This window comes from Magnolia sinica, chromosome 2, assembly GCF_029962835.1.
Source record: "Magnolia sinica isolate HGM2019 chromosome 2, MsV1, whole genome shotgun sequence".
Classification (NCBI taxonomy): Eukaryota; Viridiplantae; Streptophyta; class Magnoliopsida; order Magnoliales; family Magnoliaceae; genus Magnolia; species Magnolia sinica.
Window position 1 is genome coordinate 25,967,609 of NC_080574.1, and position 18,695 is coordinate 25,986,303.

Consider the following 18,695-nt stretch of genomic DNA (forward strand, 5'->3'; position numbering starts at 1 on the left):
GCCCATTGATAATTTTGCATTCTCTGCATTTTCTTGGGTTTATTTCCCGAGAGGAAGTGTATGCATTGATTGATCAAGCATTTTGTCTGTCTGAACAAATGGTGCACTCGATGCCACACCTTTTGGTTATCCTGACCGTCCATATGGTGGGCCGCTATCGCAGACAGGAACCCAAGGCTCATTTGGCAGCGTGGATTTTAAATGTTGTGGAATTTCATCACCTATGGATACTCGAACGCTTGACTAGGTGTTGAAAGGGCTCTTTGAGGAATTTTGCTTGCTTTAAAATCCAAATCCCTCGAAATTCCACCAACCCCCCCCCCCCCAAAATAAAAAAAAAAGAAAAGAAAAGAAAAAGAAAAAAGAAATCCCTCTGAATCCATTCTAGCCCTAAAAATCTCTATCACCGGACAGTTTCAAGTTTTGGGTCTTGACTGTCCTATCGGGCAGCTGCTAAATGTGGATCATTTGTTGTAATTTGTATATATCCAAGCCACCAATTTGATGGATTTGGATAATCTGATGGGGGGCATACTAGGGCATGGCTATCTTTCAAAAAAAGAAGAAGAAAATATTGGGGCATGGCTCATTCCACTATTGCACAACTGCTAAAAGACCTGGGTTACTGGGAGTTGTGGTCCTGCACCTTTGGCAGATCTAACAGGAAAAAGCCACTTCTGTCGATTAACCATCACATGATACCTTTATTTTCCTGCACTTCCCTTAGGAAATTGTATTATTCATGGCGTCATATCTTCATGGTGTTGACTTCCAGATCAAAGAGGAGAAGATCGAAGATTGAAGATTGAATAATACTTTTGGTCGCAAACATCTGGATTCTAGATCGGGTTTTGCCTCTCATCATTCCAGATTGAGAGGAAGATCTCGTTTGCAGGTCTATTCTAGATTGAGGGGTTGGTCCTCTAGGTTTGCTTTCCTCTCCTTCCATCACCAAAGCCAATCAGCTGCTCCCTGAAGCTGATCATCTTTTCGAGACAGTAGTGTCATCTTAGATGGCGACTTTGTGAGAGATTATGAAACTATTAGAAGGCAAGGTTCTAACAGTTGTGACCGTCACCACACCTTGGACCATGTTAACAAAGGAAAGGAGGTGGTGGCAGAAGGCAAAAGGGGTAGGGTTCCTTCCGATGTAGACAGAGGAAGGGGTCTTCATGAATTCGTGAGATTTGAAGATTCTAGAGAATGGTTAAAAGTGGGCTCTAGGAAGAAACAACATCGTAATGTCCGGCCTGTTACCATTAACCCTCTGAGAGAACATCCAACCCTCTTCGTGGACAGGTTTCCTGAAGAGTGGAGGGAGATCCACTTCTAGAGAGTCTTTGGGAGGTTTGGGTAGGTAAGGGAAGTAGTCATTCCAAGAGATCGAGGATTTGCTTTTGTTAGGGGTTTTGCCTTCGTTCGAATGAATACTGACGAGGAGCTCAGGTGTGCGGTTAAAGGACGAGAGGGTAGAAATTCTATGGCAAGGAAATCCGTGTGAATGTCCCACACTACGGGGCAAAGAAGGTGAACTCGAAGAATAGGTTTGGTTCTTGAGTTCCAGACCAGACACCACCCACAAAAAAATCATTTTCACTCCCCAATTCTTTCACCCCTTCCTCTCGTGGTATTGGAAGGTTCCGATCCCCCTTCTAGTCCCCCGAGATCCTTATAAGGATGCTCTTTAGGGTTTTGATTTTTCAATGCAAGTGCAAATACTTGGTAAATTGATAACTATTACACTTTCACCCGTTTGGAAATTTTTGCCTGGAAACCGGTTCAAAAGTGCTAGTTAAAATTTTTAAACCTCATGGTGATCTATATAACATATCTGTTCCGTCCATCCGTTTTATCACAACATTTTGAGATATGCGTGAAAAAACCATGTAAATCAAATACTCAAGTGGCCTACACCAAAAGAAACAGTAGCCCTTAGAAGTTTTTAACGATAAGTGTATGATTTACTTTTTTCTATGGCGTGGTCCACTAGAGCTTTGGATATACCTCATTTTTTGGCTCATGCCATAAATTCAATTGGCATAATGGGCGAATGGTGTGGATAAGCGAAATGCATCACAGTGGGACCCAAAAATCATTTTCACTCCCCGATTCTTTCACCCCTTCCTCTCGTGGTATTGGAAGGTTCCGATCCCCCTTTTAGCCCCCCGAGATCCTTATAAGGATGCTCTTTAGGGTTTTGAGATTGATAACGGTCTCCTTAGAGGCCAGGGTTCATCCCCCCTCTCTCCCCAATTGACGGATTCTCCGTCTTTCGTCAAGTCCTCTCTGATTGAGGGTCAGCTGTCCATTCGGGTTTCAGAGTCGGTCCTTTTCAAAGCCAGAGAGAACCTCCAGTGGTCTGTGGTGGTTAATCTCCGCCAAGGTTTTCTCTTCAAGATTGTATGGTTTGGTTCCAATTTTACTATTCATTAAACTCGGGAGATTTCATTCTCCATTTCCTTTCCCCATTAGCAATTTGGGTATCTTTACGACCTTATTTCGACATCGACGGAATAGTTTTTATAGGTAACTTGCATCAGGTGGGGATTGATGGAGGGGATCTGTAAATGGTCTGAGTGGTCCAGATTTGGAACGAAGGATGTCTAGTTCATCTTCCCTAAAGTCCCTCTAGAGTTATGGTTTGAGTTTTTTGTTTTTGTTTTTTTTTTGTCTTTGGGTTCTTGTGTTGGTGAGGTTCTACAAGTTGGTAAGGCAATTGAACTCTGCGAGGAGCTTCGTTTAGCCAGGTTGTTGATTAGGATTAAGAGGATGGCGGAGATCCCTGTCTTAGTGAATATTGTTGTGGTCTAGGATTCTTTGGAGATAAAAGTAATCCGTGAGACGAAGTCAACCACAGACTCTAGGAGGGTTGCTTTCTCTTCCCTTCCTTAGGCTATCGCTTCCTCCCCTCTGTTATTTCCTAGCTGGTCCGCCATGACGGGAGTAACTTCAAGACTGGTGTCACATGGACTATGAACAATTTCGGTCATACGTGTGGTAGCCCTATTCCAGCGTGTGAACCGAGAATGACCACTTTGGTCTCGGGTGAGGGACATGCGTCCATTCCTCTTCGAGATCCCTCTATTTGGAACTCTTTTAATCGTGGGGAGATCTTGACTGGGAAGGGATTGATCACTTGAACAATAATCCAAAGTGAGCAGAGTGGTAGATGGTAGAGTAGTAGAAGGTTTAGCATGTCGATGATACACTTGAAGAGGCTTTAGAGTATCTGATTTAGTGGAAGATGGGGGAAGAGATGAGACAATTGCCTCCTCAAAATCAGTAGAAATAAGAAGAGAAGGACAAGATGAATGCTCCCCTTGAGTTGCAAGAGGGTCACCGAGAGACCTGCCATGATTCGATAAATAAGGAATGTCTTAAAAAACGGTCACATTAGACGATATATACTTCTTGCAAGTCAAGGGGGTCATAAGACTTATACCCTTTTTGACTGTGAGAGTACCTAATGAAAACACATTTAGTGGCCTGGGGACTAAGTTTTTCATTACTACCATTCAAAATTTGAATAAAACATGTGCAACCAAACACTTCAAGGGAATTAAGGCTGAAGTCCGAAAATTAAGTACTGGATGTGAAACAATATGTTTGTTAACAAACATCTGAAATGTCTGAAAAATGTTAATTTCACACATTTGCCCCTATCTTCTGTTTGGAAATGTTTTACATTATAAAAAAATTATTTTTTATTAAATGAAAATAAAATTATTTTATTTAATTTGAATAAACTATAAAGTACTTAATAAAAAATTTAAATATCATTATTCATAAAAAAAAAGATAAAAAATTAATGATCTACACGTATAAGTGTGGCAACAATTTCTTCATTTTCTGGCCTATTGTTCTAGAACGAGTTCACAAAACGGATGGACGGGGTAGATTTCTCACAAAAGTCAGGATGGGCCCTATATAGGTTTCCAACGCAGGAACTTCCTGCGAAAGGCTTTCCCACGCATATATGGGTTGGTGTAGACGGGCAATTCTGATAAGGTGAGTAGCCAAATCGCTACTAAAGCGACGTCACCAAGCTCTGTGGACCCCACCATGATGTGTGTGTGTTGTATCCATACCGTCCAACCATTTGTAGAGATGGTTTTATGGCATGAGAAAAAGAATTAGATAGACCTAAAGATCTAAAGTTCAAGTGGATCCACCATAGAAAACCGTGAGAGCAGACCCATCGTTGAAACATTTATAAGGGCCACCATGATGTATTTTTTAGATCCAACCTATTCATAAGTTAACATAGAGATCGATGAAGTGAAAACAAAATATAAACTTGAACGGAAACTTCTGTGCCCCTGAGAAGTTTTGAAAGGTGGATTAGGTACTACCCTTCGAGCTCGGGATAGGCAGAGGCTCCGATGGCCACTGAGGGGTCACTGTGATTTATGAGTTTTATCCACACCGTCCATCCATATTTCAATATCATTTTAGATGGCTAAACCAAAAATAAGGCAGATCTAAAGCTCAAGTGGACCACACCACAAGAAACAGTGGTACTAAGGACGCCCACCATTGAAACCTTCTTAGGGTCCACTTTGTCAATTATTTTCCATCCAACCTGTTGATATGATCATTTACAATTGGACATCCAATCTTTTTATTAGGTCATACAGGTCCAGATGAAGGGAAAAAACAAAGATAAGCTTGATCCAAAACTTTTATGGCCCCCAAAAGGTTTTTAATGGTCGACGCTCATTCAACACTGTTTCCTGTAATGTGGCCCAATTGAGATTTTGATATACCTAATGTTTTTGTCCCATACCATGAAATGATTTGAAAAAATAGATGGATGGCATGGATGAAACACATACATCATGGTGGGGCCCACAAAGCACCGACGATCAGCCACTGGCCGGTGGCAGTGGGAGTAGCCAATCCGTTCCCATCTTGGCGGGACGGGGATTTCTTGCTAAAGCCTTCCGCAGGAAGCTCTTGCACTGGAAACCCAAGTGGGCCCACCGTGATTTTTTTTTGAGAAATCCATACTGTCCATACGTTTTTTGAGATCATTTTAAGGCTTGGGGTAAAATGAGACGGATCCAATACTAAAGTGGGCCGAAAACGTGAGCATTGAACGTCCACTGTTGAAATATTCATGGGGCTAAAGAAGTTTTGAATCGTTCTAATATTTATGTTTTCAGTTCATCTCGGTAGGAATTATGTTAAGAACGGTATGGATGGCATGTAAACACATCTGTCAACCTTAGAAAGTTTTCAACGGTAGGAATTTCCCTACCCACCTTTTCCTTTAACGAAGCTCACTTGAGTATTGGATCCGGCTTATTTTTGGCCCCAATTACTAAAATGATCTCAAAAAATGTATGGACGGGATGGATTTCTCATGAACATCACAGTGGGCCCCACCTAGGTTTCCAGCATAGGAACTTCCTGCGAAAGGCTTTTGCAGGAATCCGCATCCGTCATGGCGCCTGGGCGGCGTGTTTAACGAGGATGCGGATTGCGTACTACCCCCGCCTATACCTGGCTCCAAACGAGCAGTTCTGTAGGCGGGCCCACCGTGATATATTTGTACATCCAAACCGTCGATCCCTTTTTTCAGATTATTTTAAGGCATGAACACAAAAATGAGGCATATCGAACGTTCAAGTGGACCACACCAAATAATAATATTGGTTGCATTAAAATGCACCAGTTGCATTAAATGAAAGATGTAGTCCATTTGATCGTTGGATCTGCCTCATTTTTGTTTACATGCCTTAAAATAATATGAGAAAAGGGATAGAGATTTTGGATGTACAGATACATCAAGGTGGGCCGCCCATAGAACTGCCCGTTTGGAGCAGTACACGTCCGTTGTACCAACGGTTCAAAGAGATCAAAGTTACATGGGCCAATGTGATGTTTTTTTACCATCCAACCTATTCATTAGGTCATGTAGACGTGGATGAAGTGAAAGCACAAATATCAGCTTGATCTGAAACTTCTCCAGCTCTCAATAAGTTTTTAACGATGGACGTTCAATCCCCACCTTATGGTCCAATTAATCATTGGACCTGCTTCTTTTATTGGATCACACCTTAAATTACCTGAAAAAGTTGATGGACGGTGTGGATCAAACACATAAATCATGGTGGGGGCATAAAGAAGGTTTACAGGTTAAAGGTTCATTTTATATTGCGCATAAAATTTCCGTAGTAACTTAAAAAGGGGTACTTTTGGAAGAAAAAAAAATTTGTTTAATGAAAAATCACGGAGCGCATTCTGCGTTCTCCATTAAGCCAGACTCCTATCACGGAAAAAATTCAGTGAAAAACAACTTACCGCTTTCCGTCTTCCGCGTTAACAACACATTAACAAACACCACTAAACACGAAAAATTTTCCTCATTCCGCGTTAAGTGCAAAAATTCCGCGTTAACAAACACGGCCTTAGTTGATGGAGAAATATAGGGAGAGAAGGAAAAATTTGAATAAAACATGTGCAACCAATCACTTTAAGGGAGAGGTGAAATGGATTGTCATGGGGATACAAAATACCAAAGGAAGATTTATAAGATAAGGCGCGAGATGGTATGCAGTTAATGAGAAATGTGGCAGTAAGAAGAGCATCACCCTAGAAATGTTTCGGTAGGTGCATACCAAGAAGGAGAGTTCGAGATACTTTAAGAAGGTGATGGTTCTTTCGTTCTGCAATACCATTCTGTTAAGGGGTTTCATGGACAAGATATTCAAGACAAGATACATGCTCTTGCAATAAAGATAAAAAGGAGTAGACATATACTCCTCCCCATTATCAGAGTGGAGGGTTTGGATGGAGCATTGAAATTGAGTAAGCACTTCATTATAAAACACCTTAAACATATCAAACACTTCTCTTTTAGATATCAATAAGAAAACCAAAGTTATCCAAGAATAGTTATCAATAAAGGTAATGCAATTTTGGAACCCTAAAGTAGAGAGAACGGGGGTAGGGCCCCCAATATCTAAATGGACAAGTTCAAAATGTTGAGATTTCCTCCTAGATGAACTAGGAGGAAAAGTGATGCAGGACAACTAACCACTTGCTCTAAAAGCTCGAACTGATAAAGCATGGCGAATCGATCCCTTTATCTCATAACCTAGGCCCCACATCCCATGGGTTAGGACCTTGACTGAACCCCCTTCGTGGGCCCTACATCACATCGGTTCCGCCTCACACGAGCCACCCGCCTTACACGGGCCGCCCACCCTGAGTGTGCCCCTACATCCTACAGGCCACCCCACTCGAGCTCGGTGTGAAAATGCCCCTGCATTAATCACCCCGATGAGGAGTCTTGAACACGAGACCTCCCGCTCTGATACTACTTTGATGCAGGACAACTAACCACTTGCTCTAAAAGCTCAACTGATAGAGGATGACAAATCAATCCATTTATCTCATAACCTATGCCCCCACATCCCATGGGTAAAGACCTCGGTTGAACCCCCCTCGTGGGCCCCACATCACATGGGTTCCGCCTCACACAAACCACCGCCTCACATGGGCCGCCCACCCCGATTGTGCCCTTGCATTCCACAGGCCACCCCCACTCGAGCCCAGTGTGAAAATGTCCCTGCATTAAAAAGTGGCACGATGTTGCTTAGACAGTTCGCAGATCTCACAACACAAAGTTTTAGAACCAGACATATATGGGAACAAAAGGCTCAATCCAGCTAAAGACGGATGCCCTAAATGGCAATGCCATTGTGACACAGACTTGCGATCTGGGGAAAGAGTATTGGAAACTGCAACAAGTGTATCATTAAGGATGTAAACGCCTCTTTGCTCATAGGCCCCACCAATCAGCCTCTTCGTCTAAAGGTCCTAGAAAACACAATAAGGGGGAAAGAAAATCACAGAACAATTTAAGGTTTTAGTGAGAGAACCGACGGACAATAAATTAAGTGAAAAACAAGGTACATGTAAAATGGAGGACAAGGATAAGGTGGGAGAGAGAAATGAACCAAACTCCTAAGACAGGAGTTTGATTTCCATTGGCAATAGTAACAAACTGAGATTGGCAAGGAGAAGAGTAAGAAGAAAAGAGTTGAGACATACCAGTCATGTGAGATGATGCCCCAGAGTCGATGACCCATGAGGTAGGGGATAATGAAGACGTAAGGAGAGCAGTGTCTGATTGATTGGAAGTTGCATGGGAAGGCTCGGGAATATCATGAACATGAAGTCGCATCAAGGCATCATAGGTAGGCCGAGAAATAATAAGAGAATCCCCAGGAGATGTCATAACAACAGAGGAAGAAGACCGTCCCTTGGTAGTATCTGTAGCAGTAAAAGATGCGATGACATAAGGAGGACGACCATACAACTGCCAATAGTAATCAACAGTGTGACCAGTTCCACCGTAGTGAGGGTATGAGCGGGAACCATCATGACCTTAGCCATGTTCTTCGCAATCATGGGGGAACGACCACCATGACCATGGTCGCCATCTCGACCCCTACCACGACCACTTGATCCAAAGTCATGCTTCGAACTAGGAGATGGTACTCGGGATCCATAAGAGCAGGAGGGTAATCCACAGCAACATGAGCCGACTGCTTCGGAGGCACGAGGGAATAAGAGGAAAGCGCAGAAGTGGAAGCCCGCTGACACATGGCATAGACAGTCGTCAACGGTAAGAGAGGATCCATCACAACAACCTGATTCTGGACACTGTGATAGTCGGAGTTTAGGCCGACTAAGAACCGCATGATGCAAGTGTTGTAGCGCTGCTTCCGGGCATGTTCGTGATTGTCTTTACACTTGGAGGGAAGAGGCTGGTAGATATCAGGTTCATCCCACATGCCCCATAAAGTCAAATAATAATCCTTCAACGTTATGGACTCTTGTTGAAGTCGACAAATATCTAAAATAAGTTGGAACACTCTTGAGAAGTTTTGAGCCTCAGAGAATATATCATGAAGAGTGTCCCAAATGCTCTTAGTCGTATATAGAAACATAATAGAGTTATTCACGAAAGGCTTTATACTGTTCAACAACTAAGTGATAACTTGATAGTTTTCCTTCGTCCAAGTCTTGTAACTGGCATCTAAAGCGCTTAGAGGGTCATCCAATATGTAAAATAACTTCTCACAGGCCCCCAAGAATACTTTAACAAATTGAGCCTATTGATGATAGTTGTTGCCATTCAACTTAACTGATGTAATCACCAGAGGGTTGGATTCAAGAGATGTGACAGAGGAAGATGAAGCCTCTTTGTCTTCCATAGATGACCCAAAACAAACTCGTGAGAAGAGAGGAAAAATGGCTCACATACAGACGAAAAGAGGAAAATGGCAGATCGAAGCTACAAGGCAGCCGTCAAACAACCAATAGGCGAAGAGCAATAGCTAGAAATAGGATTAAACAATCAAAGGGACCATACACAACAACTAGAAATAAGATTAAATAGTCAAAGGGACCATACACAACACCTAGGTGTATGTTCGGAACAATAAATCCCCAAAAAAACGCACAACCGATCATCTTTTTGGGGTAAAACATCACCCAAAGATGATTTTTTTTTTTCTTAGAAAACCCTTTATGGAAAGATTGAGGGTGGTATTTTGACCATTCATGATGGGGGGATTTGAGAAAAAAGCTTACCGATTGGGAGAAATTGAGAAAATGGAGGATTGGGGCCTCTTTTTTGAAAAACCCAGTCTTAGGAAAAACTCAAAGAAAGAGGTATATAAAAATCTCGAAAAAACACTAAAAAGCTTCTCACATCATGTTCTCCCAGAATCTAAAAGAAATCTCTTCAAAGCACGTCACACATCCGTACGCTATTGACATCGGCAGTATATTGTTCACATAAACGAGGTTTGACGCTGGAAATCCACTCTGATACCAAGTAGGAGATTAAAAGAAAGAAATAATGGTGAAGGGAAGAGAAGAAGAGTAGAGGAGAAGAAGAGGAGAGAGAAAGTTTGGGAGAATGAGTGTTATGTATCTCTTTCCCTAATACCAACAATCTTATTACAATAAAGGTACAGAGTTCCAGGAACATGAAGGATGGTGCACATGCACTAATACAACAGACAAACAATAAACATTCACACACATGTCAAATGCTAATACATATAATCTCTACAGATGCATCCTTTTAATATCTAGTCAATGAATATTGTAGTGTTAATGGTTGCAACAATTTCTTTGTTACTCTCAGACCTCCCGAGTTATATGTAGTATAGTTAAAGGTATGCTAGATGAGCACCTAGGTGTTTTGGGCCACCTACACTTGCCTTTGGCCTCAAGCAACCTGTGGGCCACTTGAAATTTATGTGAGTGGTTTTTTGGGTATTTTGACACCCATTAAGGGTGGAAACATAGAAGGGGGCTTATAAACACTCTTTCAACACTTCTCTTTCCATTTTTTTAAATATCAAAACTTGACTTATGAAACATATCTCCTCCCATATTTCTTATATTTTCTTGGAACTCATGAGATAATCCTCTTGATTCTTTCCTCTACTAGCGTTTTAAACACTACATTGGTCTTATATCAAAGCTTGATTTATGAATAATATCTCCTCTCATAATCTAACTTAATATATCCAACAACAGCGGTCCTCCATCTTTTCCTACAAATGATCAACCCATAACTGCACCGTATCAGCTCCCTTTGGTTAAATATGATGAACTGGAGAGGGATCCCCTAGAATTTTTCGTCCACTTTTCTCTAATCTAGGATTATATTGCAAGCTTCCTCAAGAAGTTTTGCCTTATTACTTGATTCCTCTCGAAAAATAATCTGATTACGTTCTAACCAAGCAGACCAGAAAACTGCTTTAATTGCCATCTTCCAGAGTATAGATCCATTGAGGCCCAATGCACTGTTTCTTGATGTGCAAATAACGCCTCCACTGAACTTGGCATGACCCCAAAGAATCCCAAAATTTCTCAAGCATCACCGACAACACCTTCCTGCAAAATCACAATGCAATAATAGGTGTGGAATGTTTTCCTCTTGCTTAACATGCATTGAGCAATAGTTTGGCATTGCATGATCCCGATTCTTCATGTGGCCCATGGTGAGGATCATGTCGATGGCTGCTGTTCAACATGAAACATGTATTTTTAAGTGGACCTTTCGGAAGCAAATTCAAGATATTGCTGAGGGACTAGCTGAGGGAGATGCAACTAACGCCTCATAGAAAGATTAGACTGAGAAAGTACCATCCATTGCTACTACCTAGATCCTTAAATCCTCACCTAAAATGGGGATATATACTTCTTAGAATATTGCTAGCAATTGCATCTAAAATGGCCATCTCCACACAAATTTCTTCTAAAGGGAGTAGATAAGACTACTTTCTAGCAATACGAGAGAGAGAGAGAGAGAGAGAGAGAGAGAGAGAGAGAGAGTTGCCAAAATCACGCCAACTTCAAGCCAAAGTCATGCCAAAAGTCAAGCCAAATTCAAGCCAAATTCGAGCCAAAGAATTGCATTCATTGCAAACTGTTGCTACAAATCACTGTAGCACAAACGCCAAAACATTGTAGCACTTTTAATGTTAACTTTTACCGTAGCAAATAGTAAAAACCATACTGTAAAACCGTAATCTTCAAAAGTTACCAAACTGGGTACTGTTTGCCCACAGATTGTACCCACCATTTTTGTATAGTTGTTTGAAATAGTTCTTATAAATCTCTATTTAAAGAGATATTTTCTTTTGTAAGAATCAGAGTTCGATTAGCGAATTCATAAGTATAGTCCTAGAGAGAGCTTGAATAGCAAGCTAGTGAGTGTCTCCCTTTACTCTTCTTTGCTGTTCTCGTTTTAAATGTTTCTGGAGTTTCATTTCAGTACAAATGCTTAACCCAACTTGGCAAATTACTTGGATTAACTCACCAAAGGTATAACAATTGTAGTTTAGGATTCCAAAATTTGAATCTTTAAGTTTGGCTTTTACCTTTTCAGTAAAGAGCGGAGGAAGTCCTGAGATGAATTTCTCTTTCCAGATAACGTCATTACAAGATGTAATTTTGTAAAGTTTGGAGAGGTAAACATCTTTGTGCCAGCGAAAGTCTGTAAGAGTACGACATCTGAGATTCATCAACTGTTCTTTGTTTTTCTCAGATATATCATCTATAGGTCCTACAAAATGTTGATTGATGTTTATCGTCCTTGTTCATTAAGGATTGGAGTTCCTCTAGCATCAAGTTTGATAGTAGTGAGTATTTCATCACGCTGATTTTGAGAAAGATAATCTGTCCACCATCCATATAGCTGACTAGTAAAGCCTTGTGTTATTAAGGATCGAATGATGATAGATTAGACATGAAATTTGGTAGATTAACATTTGGTTGCAAATTTGGAGTATTTGATATTCATTCATAAAGATGATTTCCATCAAAATGAAGGCGAGAGAACATTTGTTGTTCTTCAATTTGAAGATCAACAGAAGTAGGACGTTGATAATAATGTTTTGTTGGCTTTGACTATGCTTTGGATATGGGGTTGTTGTATAGGTTGTTGGATTTCAAGGAATTGATTTTTGGCTTTTTCTAAAGCAAATCCGTCAGTGTCGGAATCTAGATCATCTGATTCAAGGCTAGATTCTTCCTTTTTTGACGTATCAGAGGAAAGGTGAAGGTTTTGGAAACTAAAATCATCTAAATTTGGGTTTTGGGTTGATTCTTTGGTAAGAACATAGACAGAAGGATTAGGATTTTTAGCCTTGTCTAATTCTTTTGCTAATTCTGCTATAGAACAAACATTATTTGGATTTGGAAAGGCTGGTTTAGCCGGGTCTTTTGGCAAAAAGAAAGCAGAAGTTTTTCTTAGGGGTAAAGAAGAAGAAGAGGAAGATGGAGATAATGACATTTTTTGTAAATTCGTTTGTTCTCCTAGAGTATGAAGAAAGGTATCTGTATAGTTGTTTTGTTCAACTATTGGGGCGAGATGTTTTGGAGTCACAGGTCTTTCAGCGCCTAACTTTTCAGTAAGTTTGATAGGAGAAGCTGTTGTACCTGATATTTTGATTGGTTGAAAAGGGGGAAATATTTGGCTGATTTGATCTCCTGCTTGAGATTCCCATTTTCGTGTGAGATCTCTAAGCATAAGAATTTCTTTTGGACTATCAGGCTGGATTTCACTAAAGTTTTTAAACCAAGTGAAAAAGGGAATGGTAATCTGATGTTGGTTCATGTGAAGATACTATTTTTCTTTGAGGTCCTTTTTAATATGTTCAGGAATGTTCTTGAAGTACCATTTTGTTAAGGGATGTTTTTGGAAATCCTTTTTTAGATAATCAGTATCTATTATAAAGGATTCTGGTTGATTTTGGCGGGTAGCAGAAATCATATTGAACTGAGGGAAATCACTTTCAGAAGGATTGTAATCATCTTCTTGCCTTTGATATCGAGGGTTGAAGATGTGTGTGGGTATAGTCTTCGGAGGATTTAGATTTGGCAAAGATTGAGAAGCACTTGATGCAGATTGATTATATTTGGCAAAGAGAATGTTTATAGTTCCATCATTATTAGTTCCAATTTATTATAAGATCGGCTTGTAGGCAGAAAAACAGCAAAGAAGAGTAAAGGTAGACACTCACTAGCTTGCTATTCAAGCTCTCCTTAGGACTATACTTATGAATTCGCTAATCGAACTCTGATTCTTACAAAAGAAAACATCTTTTTAAATAGAGATTTACAAGAACTATTTCAAACAACTGTACAAAAACAGCGGGTATAATCTGTGGGCGAACAGTATCCAGTTTGACAACTTTTGGAGACTGTGCGGTTTTACTATATGATTTTTACTATTTGCCACAGTAAAAGTCAACAGTAAAAGTGCTACAGTGTTTTGGCATTTGTGCTATAATGATTTGTAGCAACAGTTTGCAATGAATTCAATTCTTTGGCTCGAATTTGGCTTAACTTTTGGCGTGACTTTGGCTTGAATTTGGCGTGACTTTGGCGTGATTTTGGCTTGAATTTGGTGTTTTCTGCAAAAGAATACCTCCATAACCGATGTCAGAGGCGTCTGTTTGAATGATTTTTTGAAAATTGGGATTGGAAAGATTAAGACAAGGGAGGTGTCGTATTTTGGCTTTAATATTTTAGAAGGCTTTGACATGTTCTTTCGACCAAAGAGATTTTGGATTTTTGGTTAAAAGATTTTGTAAAAGTGCCTTGTCTTTGGCTAAATCTTGGTAAAATTCAGAGATATAATTTAAACATCCGAGAAATCTTTGAAGTTGTTTTCTGTCAGTAATTTTGTCAAGAAATTTGTTTGTAAAATCTATGACTCTTTGGATTGGCTGAATTGTATTTTGGCAAATTTTGAAACCTAGAAACTGTATTTCAGTTTAAAAGAGCTTGATCTTTCTTTGTGAAAGAACAAGACCATTTCTTTTAACGACTGATTTTAAAATGTCTAAGTGTTTCCAATGTTGATGAATATTTTGGGAATAGATGAGTATATCATTTATGTAGGTGAGAATGAAATCTTTAAAAGAATGAAAGATATCATTCATTAGTTTTTGGAATTCTGAAGGAGCATTTTTGAGACCAAAAGGCGTTACATTCCATTCGAAATGTCCGAAGGGAACTGTAAAGGCCATTTTGTATCTATCATTTGGATGAATCTGAATTTGCCAGAATCCAGATTTTAGGTCAAATTTAGAAAATAAATTGGCTTTGTGCAATCTATTTAGTAAATCCCTTTTGTTTGGAATTGGATATCTTATAATATTTAAAACATGATTGAGAGGCTTGTAATTTATTATGAGCCTTGGGACTCCTCTTTCGAGTTCAACTGCATTTTCGACATAAAAAGCGGCATAACTCCATTGAGATTTGGAAGGGCGTATGAGACCTTTTTGGAGAAGAGATTTGATTTCTTCATCACAAAGTTGAAGACTTCGAGAGTCCATTTGAGAAGGACCGGCTTTGGTAGGTATTTGGCTTTCATTAAAATCTTCTACATATGGTAGAGAGACTAAATGAGTTTTTCTGTGCCAAAAGGCATTTGGCAGATCTGAACAAAAATTCTCAAGAGTTTTTTGGAATTTATTCAATTGCTTTTGAAAGGTTGGCTGTTGGAGCTGTTTTTGGATTTGGAGGTGAGAAATTTCATTTCTCAGAAAGTTAATTTGAGTTTCTTTGTAGGAAACACAATTAACAACTTCTGAGATTAAACCAGTTTGAGGTGGTTTAATAAACTCGAAGAATAAATTTACGGAATTGATTTTGGTTTGGATGCCTTTACTAGTGGTAATAAAGGGTTGAATTTTGAGGATAAAAGGGGTGCTAAGAATGGCATCATGTTGTAAGTTTTTGAAAATTATGAAAGAGAGTGGTATACACTCTCCATTTTTACAAACATGAACATTTGGTAATTTATATTGGATATGAGATTCCTGACTATTAGCAGTATAAATTGTGCTATTAGTCTTCTCATAGAAATGAGTAGGAATTAATCCTTCTCGGAGGCTATTTAAGTCAGCGCCTGAGTCTATCAGGGCAATGATTTCTTTTTGGAAGGTTTGAGTAGAAAGAGTTATTGGTGTATACCATTTTTGGAACTAATATGTAGTAAGAGAATTGACAAGATATTCATCAATTTGTCCTTCAATATCAAGAGAATTGGTTTGGCTTGCGATTTGCAAAAGTTCAACTTCTCTTTTGAGAGTAGCAACTTCTCTTTTAAGAAGATTAACTTCTTTGTAGAGATTTTGCGAAGTCACTTGAGTTTCTGATTTGGATTTAAGACGTTGGTAGACGTCTTGCATTGAAGTTATCGCCACTGGTTTTTGGAACGAAAAAGGTTTGTCCTTTTCTTTTTCTTTATGTGGTTCTTGATGCAAAGCATTTTCAAGGGCTTTGGTTAAATATTTGGCCTTTTCTTTTGGATCTTGAACTTGATTTGTGAGTTCAAGGATTAGTTGTTCTTTGGCAGAGATCATCATAACCGACGGTTTGGAAGAAAAAGAACTTTCTGATTCTTCTTCAGAGGAAAATATACATTTACATTTTAGATGTTCTTTGGAGGGCTGTTGGTCAGTAGAAGTCTGATCAGCAGCCACAATTTCTCTAACTCTTCTCTTTGGGTTAGATTTGAAACAACGATTGGCAAAATGACCTGGAAGGCCACATTTATAACATTTGGCAGTGGTTTGTAAAGATTTTTTATGTAAATGTCTTCGACGAGGTTTTGGCTTGGAAAATGTTTTCTGTGAGGTATATCGTGGGCGTTTTTTAACATATTTTGGAGGCGGATTAAATTTGGCTTGTTTTCTTTTGGAGGGAGAAACAATTGGATCGTATCCAAATTGATAGCAGAAATTTCCTAATTCTTTTCTGCCACTTAACTGTTCTTGTTTTAAATGTTTTTGGAGCTTCATTTCAGTACAAATGCTTAACCCGACTTGGCAAATTACTTGGATTAACTCACCAAAGGTATAGCGATTGTAGTTTAGGATTCCAAAATTTGAATCTTTAAGTTTGGCTTTTACCTTTTTCAGCAAAGAGAGGAGGAAGTCCTAAGATGAATTTCTCTTTCCAGATAACGTCATTACAAGATGTAATTTTGTAAAGTTTGGAGAGGTAAACATCTTTGTACCAACGAAAGTCTGTAAGAGTACGACATCTGAGATTCATCAACTGTTCTTTGTTTTTCTCAGATATATCATCTATAGGTCCTACAAAATGCTGAATGATGTTTATCGTCATTGTTCATCAAGGATTGGAGTTCCTCTAGCATCAAGTTTGTAGCAGTGAGTATTTCATCACACTGATTTTGAGAAAGATAATCTGTCTACCATCCATATAGCTGACGAGTAAAGCCTTGTGTTATTAAGGATCAAATTATGATAGATTAGACAAGAATTTTGGTAGATTAACATTTGGTTGCAAATTTGGAGTATTTGATATTCAGTCATACCATCAATATTCCATTCATAAAGATGATTTCCATCAAAATGAAGGCGAGAGAACGTTTGTTGTTCTTCAATTTGAAGATCAACAGGAGTAGGACGTCGACAATAATGTTTTGTTGGCTTGACTGTGCTTTGGATTTGAGGTTGTTGTATAGGTTGCTGGATTTCAAGGAATTGATTTTTGGCTTTTTCTAAAGCAAATCCGTCAGTGTCGGAATCTAGATCATCTGATTCAAGGCCAGATTCTTCCTTTTCTGATGTATCAGAGGAAAGGTGAAGGTTTTGGAAACTAAAATCATCTAAATTTGGGTTTTGGGTTGATTCTTTGGTAAGAACATTGACAGAAGGATTAAGATTTTTAGCCTTGTCAAATTCTTTTGCTAATTCTGCTATAAAATCAGAACGAACAGTATTTGGATTTGGAAGGGCTGGTTTAGCCGGTTCTTTTGGCAAAAAGAAAGCAGAAGTTTGTCTTTGGGGTAAAGAAGAAGAAGAGGAGGATGGAGATAATGACATTTATGTAAAATCATTTGTTCTCCTAGAGTATGAAGAAAGGTATCTGTATAGTTGTTTTGTTCAACTATTGGGGCGAGATCTTTTGGAGTCCTAGGTCTATCAGCGCTTAACTTTTCAGCAAGTTTGATAGGAGAAGCTGTTGTACCTGATGTTGGAGTCATAGGTCTATCAACGCTTAACTTTTCAGCAAGTTTGATAGGAGAAGCTGTTGTACCTGATGTTTTGATTGGTTGAAAAGGGGGAAATATTTGGCTGATTTGATCTCCTGCTTGAGATTCCCATTTTCGTGTGAAATCTCTAAGCATGAGAATTTCTTTTGGACTATCAGGCTGGATTTCACTAAGGGCCTGTTTGGTTTTCCAAATACCATGGTATTTGGTTGTAAAGAAGTAATAATTACTGTTTTACTTGTATTTACAATGATTGGGGGTTCTTTTGTTGAATAATATCACATGTTTGTTTTTAAAAAGATTTTGACCGTTCTATACACCAAATCACTAACCCTGTGTTTGGTGTGATGGTGTATTAGATGGTTGTTACCGGTTGGTATGTTATGGTGTCCACCACTTCATCTCTATCACAGCTGCAAGGGTTGTTTGATTTCCATTGCATTCCCACTTATACATTAGACTGGCAGTCACCTTAGACCGGCTGTCAACGGTCAATGTGTTGCAGACCCCACTCTCTATGTGTGTCATCCACGCCACTAGGGATCCGTGTGCTTGCGGACCCCACTTTCTCTACATGTTTCATCCACGCCACTAGGGATCTGTGTGCTGCACATTCTGTACATGTATCATCCACACTGTTCATCTGTGGGCCCCACATTCTGTATGTGTGTTTCATCAACGCCGTTCATTAATGGCTACAAATTTCTGTACGTGTTTCATCCAATGATGCAGTTCATCTGTGGGGCCCGCTACCTGTACGTGTTTCATCCACGCCGTTCATCTGTCTGCCCCGCATTCTATATGTGTTTCATCCACGCCGTTCATCTGTGGGCCCCACAACACGGACGTCTGTTTCATCCACGCATTTCATCTGTGGGCCCCATTTTTTGTACGTGATTCATCCACGCCGTACATATGTGGGAATGCAATTTCCAACACTTATTCGCAATATGCTGATTAGTCTAATGTAATCTATTGGATCAAAACGGTCATTTGGGTTGATTATAGTAGTATCCATACACCATCAACAAAGCTAATCAAATCATAGTCCAAAACATATCCAAAAAAAAGTCCAAAAACACATAAACAAGCTAGTCAAGTGACCACCCAAAAAGTCAAC

General features: G+C 39.5%; 1 protein-coding gene across 1 annotated transcript in view; it reads left to right on the forward strand.

The window, feature by feature from the left end:
* Positions 1–18,695, forward strand: part of LOC131236744 (uncharacterized) — a 32,956-nt gene that overhangs the window by 890 nt on the left and 13,371 nt on the right. The gene's annotated exons all lie outside the window — the stretch shown is intronic.